The sequence below is a fragment of the Erithacus rubecula genome, assembly GCF_903797595.1.
Source record: "Erithacus rubecula genome assembly, chromosome: 10".
NCBI lineage: Eukaryota > Metazoa > Chordata > Aves > Passeriformes > Muscicapidae > Erithacus > Erithacus rubecula.
The window spans coordinates 27,783,784-27,792,057 of NC_136662.1; positions in this window are offsets into that span (position 1 = coordinate 27,783,784).

The window sequence follows — 8,274 nt, forward strand, 5'->3', positions numbered from 1 at the left end:
GAGAGAGGGCAAGGAGAAGCCTTAAATGAGAAGCCTTAAAGAGAAAAGGCCACCACCATTGCCTGCCTCTACTGCCTTCTGCACAAGGCTGGGTGGAGGCCTGGCAGGGGAAATCCAGGCAACACTGAGGAGGGATGCTTATCCCAAAATATCCTAGCCTTGGGTCTGGATCTCAGACTCCACAGCTCAGATTTGGATCCCAGTCTCTGTGCCTTAACTCTGGATTTCACTCCCCATACCTCCCTTGCACCAGCTTGCCACATTTTCCTCATCTCTCTCTCTTTTTTCCAGGAAAGAATTGCATTGTGATTTCCCCTGTGCTGTTGTAGTGTGGGAAAAAAAAATCATAGAAGCAATGTTATTTGCATTTTGAAACCAAGTAAGGAGAAGCCAGAGTGGGCTTTCCGCCAGTGCAGTCTGGCACTTGCTTTGTTGGGAGCATATAGAATAATTTATAAATAGCATGGTGGGATTTTTTTAAAGTATATAATTATACTTTTAAAGCTCCTGCATCGCTGGGGAAAAGGAGTCTTCAAAAAAGGCTTTAGAAAAAAGAGTCTTTTAGAGGGAAAATTTGCTTTACTGGCATTCATAAATTCTAAAAGAGGAAGGTTTTCCATCGCAGGAGACAATGCAGGAAACCCATGGACTTCCTCCCACCTCCTCCCCGTGCAAAAGGATTTTAAGATGCCTGAATATTTAGGGGCTCAGTTTGTCATGTGGAGAAATGCTTTAGGAGCACAACCTTCCCTGGCCCCATGGGCAGAGCAGGATTTGCTGAGCCTAGACCATGGGGCAGGGGCCTTGATGTGATTTACCAAATTCCCTTGTCATTTAACCTCAGCAGGATCTGGGAGATAAATCAACTCTCTACTAAGAAGAAATAAGGCCCAATTTCAGGGTTTAGGGAGCAGCAGCACATCCCAACTTTGGTGCAGAGGCAGTAGGGGCATGAGGAGGGGCAAAGGCTGCTCTTTGCATCCTTCACTGCCCTGCCCTACCCTGCCCATGTGGTGATTCCCACTCCAGAGGGACGACCCAGAGGCTTCACTGCTACTGCTTGGAAAGGAAGACAGGGAATAAATAAATACAGAAGTAAAAGCAAGCTGGGAGCAATCTTGATGTGGAACAATGAGGGGATGGAGTAAATCACACAGAAAGATGCTGCCCTGACTCCCAGGATCAATGGAGCATCAGCCCTGGGCTTGGACACCCCCAGCACTCCCTGGCCCTGAGCCCTGCCATTAGCAGCTCCATCAATGGCAGTCTTGAGGAATGGGGTCGATTCATCAGATTGCCCAGTGCAAAAATGCACAAATCCTCTGGCAGCCTGGGCTGGAGCTATTGATTTTTCTCATATTTCGTCTCCCTGCTGGCAGGGGATGAGGGTGTGATGATGAGCATCAGGAGCTGGGGGGTCCCAGACCCCAGGGAAGAGGCAGTGCACAAGGTCAGACTGGGAGCAGCCCAATCCACTGGGAGATGTCAGGGTGTTTATACAGCCAGGTTAGCTGCTCACAGAAAGTTCTTTTAACCCAGGAGGAGCAGTGGCTTCCAGGACATAATAAAGCAGTGGATTGATCTGATTCCAGTGACAGTGATGTTGGTATCCATCCATCCATCCATCCATCCATCCATCCATCCATCCATCCATCCATCCATCCATCCATCCATCCATCCTCATCCACACACTGCCCTGGCAGCTCCTGCAGATTTTCCAAGGTGGGTAAGATGATGCTTCCATCCCTGTTTCAGGATGAGACCTGCCAGGAGGGGCTGTGTCTCTCTCTGCCTTGGATGCAGCAGGGTCAATTTACCCACTGCCTGAATTTGATCTGCTGGACTTGAGTCCACCACAGAGGGGGATTTAGGACTCGAAATTCCCAACAGGGATGGGGCAGCTCATGCAGATGTGGGTCTGTGAGCAGTAACCATGCCTGCTGAGCTGAGCACAATGCATTTCTCAGGGCAGGATATTTTCCATACATCTCTCACCCAGTGTCTATACGCCTGATGTTAAAAGTCCCAATGTCAGACAGTGACATTGCCCTGACTGTAGGTTTGGTTGCTGCTGAGACACTCAGGGATGCAGACACACGGGGAAAGAAGCAGCTCCATTTTTCCAGGAGTGTGCCCTGTGCTGGGAGCAGAGCTGCCTCTGCACTGGGTGACCTTTCCTGGGCTGACTCAGCCACGAGCAGGCAGCAGCTCCTCCAGGCTCACACACGTCCCCTCCACTTTGCTGAGGTCACAGCAGCATCCTGCCTGGAAACCCAGCCATGGAATCTGAAATAACCCACCTGCCCAGGTGGTTCAGTGCCCCTACCATGTGGCTTCCAGGAGTGCAGCATGCCCCAGTGCCAGGGAGGGATGAGCCCTGGGAGCTGTGCCAGTGCTGGCTGGGCTGGGGACGGCTGGGGACTCGCTGTGCTGCCTCAGCCTGGGAGCAGATGGGGGGTTTCACGCCCTTCCCTGGTGTGTAAGTGATTGCTCCTGGATGGTTTCCAATCCACATATATGTGCCTGGTTTAATTTATGCACGCTTGCTTTGTGTGAGAAGACAGCAGCTGACCAGTGGTTAAGAAAACTGAAGACCCTGAAAAGGTCTAAAATCAGAGAAGAAATAAAAGCTGCTTTCTCCAAGCCCCAGAGCTGCCTGAGCTGCTTCCAGGAGAGCCTGGGAAGTGCTTCCAACCTCCCTGATCCAGCCCCAGGATCCAGCACCACTGCTAAATCCCCTCTTGAAGCTGAAGTGAGCTTGACCCCACTGCCCCTCACCACGTCCATAGGATTGCTCTGGGGCAGCACAGACCATTATCCCTTTGGGATGTTTTCCAGGGGACAGGGGCTGGTAAAGTGCCAGGTGGCCTTGGGACTGTTCCTGGCCTGTTTACCCCAACCTCACTTGCCTTGTTAAGCACACCCCTGCCTCCCCATCACCATCCTCACTGCTGGCCCCTTCCCAGGGGAATATACCACTGGAGGGGAGTGAAGGAAACAGGGCAGCACCCACCAAACAGCAGGAAGGGAGGTGACCTGGGACAAGAAACAGCATCCATGGAGCTGCTGCTGCTGCTGGGTCACACAGCCAATGCCAGAGTCACAGCAGGCTGTGCTGGAAACGAGATACTGGCACTTCTCAGTGCACTGATGCTGCAGGCACCAAGCTGCCACAAGCACAATTTAAAAGCTGTGCTCTTTCCTCTTTCCTGTGCCATCCCTGTCACACAGACAATGAATGGGGTCATGCCACCTGAGTGGAAGAACAGCCCATGTGTGTGACACCCTGAGCTGGTATAACTGAGCTGGAGGACGTGTCACTGCAGTTCTCTAAATTTGTGTCCCATATCCAGCATGTGGCAACAAAAAAGCTGAGTGCCAAAGAGCTTTAGGTGTGTGGTAATAGCTATGGCAGAGACCTCTGAAGCTGGCTGGACTTCCTAGGAGTTTTTGGAAATCCTGACATAGCTCTGTGGGTTTTTAACAACCTCTGGACCTTATCAATGTGCACAAAAGGCCACAGGCTTCCTATTTGCAAGGGCTGTGGTCAGAGGTTATAGCCAGGTGGGGTTAAATCTCTTCTCCCATGTGACAGGACTGGAGGAAATGGCCTCAGGTTGCTCCAGAGGAGGTTTAGACTTCATATTAGGAAAAATTTCTTCACTGAAACAGTGGTCAAGCACTGGAACAGGCTTCCCAGGGCAGTAACAGAATCAAGGTCCATGGAAGTGTTCAAAAAAGTGTGGATGTGATGCTTAGGGACATGTTCAGTGGAGAACAAGGCAGTCCTGAGTAAATGTCTGGACTCAATGGTATTAGAGGTCTTTCCAACCTTAATAATCCAGTGGTTTTAGGAAAAGAACAGCTGCTCCTGCCAAACCTGGCTTGACCCTGCCTAGCTTGAGCCCTGAGTCATGAGCATCCCTAGGGTATCAGCTCCTGCTGATGTCCCCAGTGGGTTGTAGGTGCCAGACATTGTGCTCCCCTCTCCTAAGACAGCATTAGGTTGGCTGTTCCTCCCTGGAGTGTCTCATTTGGCCTGGAGAAGGAATCACATATCTCCAAGTCATTCACTTATGCACCAGGCTGAGTGTGCACCCCATGTGCTGCAGATCCTCTCTGTCTCCAGATATCATCATGGTTTTCACAAGCCTGGCAGGAATGAGCCTAAAACCCTTCCCTTGCTAACAGGGACCACTGAATGGACAGGAGCTCTGCTCCTGGGCTCAGCCCCTGCAGGGTGACATGGAGGGGACACTGGGTGTCCCCTGCCTCTGAACAACCCCAGCCTGCCCCACCAGGACATGCTGACCCTCAGCCCAAGCCATGCCTGCTCTATTTTACAGCCAAAACTAGTAATAAATCCCCCTCCACAGAGCTGGAAGGTGCAATTGCTTTTCTGTGGTGCAGATTTTATCTATCACGTCTCTGCAAGACTCGTGGCATCACGTGAGGGAAATCTGTAAGTAAAAGTCAGGCTGGAGCCATTTATAACAGCAGCACTGTGATTGTTACTCCTGACAGCTGCAATTACAGGCACTCCCTTCCATCTCTGCACTCTGGGGGAGAGTGGAGCCAGCATCAGAAGCAGCTTTTCCAGAGCTGCATCCCTGCTCCAGGGGACCTGCTCACCCACATGCAGTGCTCAGGAGGGTTCCAGGGAAGAATGTAGGATGAGGGGTGACCCCCAGTAAGGAGGGTTTGGTAAGGGATGCAGGGTGTAAGAAGATCTCACAGCTGGTGTTCATCTCCATGGGCAGGACAGGGGATTATCCCATTATCTTCAGGGATGAACAACAGGTCCAAACACTCACTGGGGAGAAACCCTCCTAGTGGCCCTGGATGAGCCCAAGGGCCATAGGTGGGGTGCAGGATCACTGCTGGGCACTTCTTTCCAACACCACAGAGTAGATCTCCTGCCTGTGGGGTGTTTGGAGTGCTCCAGGCAGGTCAGCACTGCAGTGCCAGCAGCCACAGTGGCCACTGAGATGCCAGGGAATTTGAGAGCTGGGCACCAGAGGGATGCAGGGAGCCCTGCCTGGGCTTTCCTGCTGAACAACTCAGCTCTGTCTTCTCCACACAGTTTCTGAGGAACTGAAACACCCAAATTGAGCTAAATTTTATCATTATCCTTGTGAAAAACCACATAGAAAATGACTTTCTCTTTTGTTCTTTTCAGGGAATAACACTGTGGGGTTTGTTTCACAGCTAAGGGCTTTGCTGTGGTTGTTGTGTGGTGAGCCCACCATCTCCCTGGGCAGCCTATTCCAGCGTTTCCAACCTTTTTCTTGAAGAAATTTTTCCTAATATCTAAACTAAACCTCTCCTAGTAGAGCTTGAGGCCATTTCCTCTCATCCTGTCTCTTGCAACCTGGGAGCAGAGACTGTTCTCCACCTGGCCACAACCTCCTCTTGGGGAGTTGTGGAGAGCTATAAGGTCTCTCCTGAACCTCCTTTTCTCTGTGTCAAACAGACAGACTTTCCTGCTAAAAAAAAAAAAAAAAAAAAAAAAAAAAAAAATCCCAAAAAAACAAAAAACAAAAAAAAACCACATGGGAAATAGGATAGAAGAAACAGGAGGCTGAATAAAATGAAACAAAAAGAAAGATTTTTGTGTTTGCTTCACACAAAACACTCTAGGTCAACCAAACCAAAATTTCTCGTTTTCATTTCCATTTAAGATACAGAATACACACAACATTTCATTTGGCTGCCCCAAACCAAAAAGACTTAGTGCTGAGATACCTCTCTCTACTGAGAGATTCACTATTTGCACAGCTCCAGCTGCAACCTTTGAACCTCTGGCCAGTTTCTGTGTTGCAACCACACTGGTGCTGATGTCAGCCCAGCAGGGCTTCAGGCACACTTGGGGATCAGTGCTCAGCACCTGCCAGAGGAGCTTTTCCACCAGTGTTTAAGAGGTTTAATGATATGCCAGGAGAAGGCAGATTTATGCAGGTCTGAGAGGGGTTGTGCATTCCTACTGATTTGTATTCAGCACGGAGCAGGAATTTATGGAAGGAGGGGATCGATGTTTTATTGATATCTAAGAAAACCTATATGATGGATGTGCTAATTACACATTTTTTCTCCCAGACTCCCTTTATTATATACAAACAAATGGCCCTGCTGCTTTAACAAATGGAGGGAAAATGTGCAACAGAGCCAAACTCCTTGGAGGTGATGTATGGGAGGGGGGCCTGGCTAATGCCAGGGCAGAGACCTCAGTTCTTTGTTTAACTTCTTCCATAGCCAGTACTGAATTTAAGTTTATGTTGCCTGTGACTCCATTTCCATCTCATGGAAATCAGGAATGAGTGGCACAGCTCTTGCAGCCACATTCTGGGGTCCTGGATGCTACAGCAGGTATTTGTTCCCAAAAATGCTGAGCAGGATGTGCATTTGCTGTGCCTTGCCAAGAGGGGACACACAGGGGGAAGAAGGAGCAGGGTTTTTTGTGACTCTGCTAAAGCAGAGGAGAGGGACAGCACTCAGTGGTTGTCTCCCCTCCTCCCTCTCCCACTGCAGGGGTGAAGGCGAGCCAGGTGCTGTGATATGTGTGGCAATACATGTAAAAAATCAATATTCCTTATGGAAATCCCAGGCACACACTGCCTTATCACTGCCTGATGAGCCTGAGCCCCACACCAGTGCTGCTGTGCTCCAGGCAGGGCAGGAGGGTGACTCTGCCCAGTGCAGAGCTCTGTGCTCTGGGGTTTGCTTTCTGCACCAGGCCTGTGGAATTTGGGGAGCCACCAGGGCAGGAAAAGAACCTTTGGGTGCAGGACACAGAGTAGATACAAGAGGTGGTAGCAGCATGGAAAAGAAGGTGGAGTAAAGCATGGAGACCAAAGCATTGCACCAGAGTGCTGCCTGCCCAAAACTGGCAGCACAGCTTGGGTTCTCACAGCGAGGACTTTGTCATCTTGGAGGCCAGAGAAAGAGTTCTTAGCTGTTAACCTCGTGTTCTGCCAAGAAATGGCTTTGGCAAGCAGCTGCCACCCACGCAGCTCCAGGCTCCATATGCAGGCAAGGCATGGGGCTGCTTGGCTGTGACAGGGATTGGTGGTGCCCTACAGGGATGCTTGGCAGAGGCTCAGTCAGGAGTGAGTCCCTCTTGGTCCCTCCTGTGCCCTGGCAGGGGGATGGTGGGAGGCAATGATGGAGAGGAGGGTTCTCCCCCTGGGACATTGGTGCAGGGACCAAATCTCCCAAAATGTGATGAGGGAGACAAAGAAAAGGAGAGCAGCAGGATGAGAAGAGATGCAGTGGGTAGTCTGGAGGATCTCGGGGCCAGGAGGGGACATTTATCAAGCAGAGGAGCAGCTCTGCCCAAAGCAGGGGTGACATGTGCCAGGTTGAGGTGTGCTGTGAGCTGTGCCACTGGCTCCCTATGTCACTCACCCTCGGGAGCCACACACATCCCAGCCTGTTCCTCCTCCAAAGGCATGTGTCTCCCACAGTAAAATACACATCTACAAATGGACCAGCTCTTAACTGTCTTCTTCTCCTTTTGTTGTGGGAAAAACCCCAAAGTAATCATAGCTTAGCTCACAGGGATCCCTTCAGATGTTGCTTTCAGGCTGGCCAAGGCTTGGGGTGTGTGGTAGCCTCTGCCCTCTGCTCAGGGACAATGACAGGCCTCCAGGCTGACGAGCAGGATGGATGTGATAATTATGCAGGGATATTTTTTCCCTGCTTGGCATTGCTGGTCACAGCCTGTTATTGTGTGTTTGCTGTCCCAGCCTGGGACCTGGGGCAGACCCACACACGCAGCCCATGAAAGTGCTCTGCATGATTTTTTTTTTTTACCACCAGGTGCTTGTAATGCTTTTGGTTTTGTGTGCTCTGCAGCCCAGGGCTGGGGGAATGAGCTGAATTCAATCTGGCTCATACTGGGATGACTGGGAGCTCTCTCAGCCCTGCACCACCTCATGTTTGCAGTGTGCATCCAGCACAAGGGCCTTGGCACTGGGCTCCCATTCTGCTCTATCCCAGGCACTGGGGACCAGCAACTACATCAGCATTATCCAGAGAGCAGGAGCATCACATCTGAGCCCAGCATCCCCATCCTCAGTGTTTCCACTCCAGGCTCCCTAAACCTCCACGGGCACCTCGCATCAAACCTGCTCCCACGCCTGCCAGAGTGAGCGGGTGGGAGGAAGGATCAGACCCTCAGTGCACTCTTTTTTTTTAAAAAAAAAAAAAAAAAAAGGCAAGGAAAAAGAGAAAGAGAGCTGGTGGGAGCTCTAAGTGCTCTGGAGAAGGAACCCG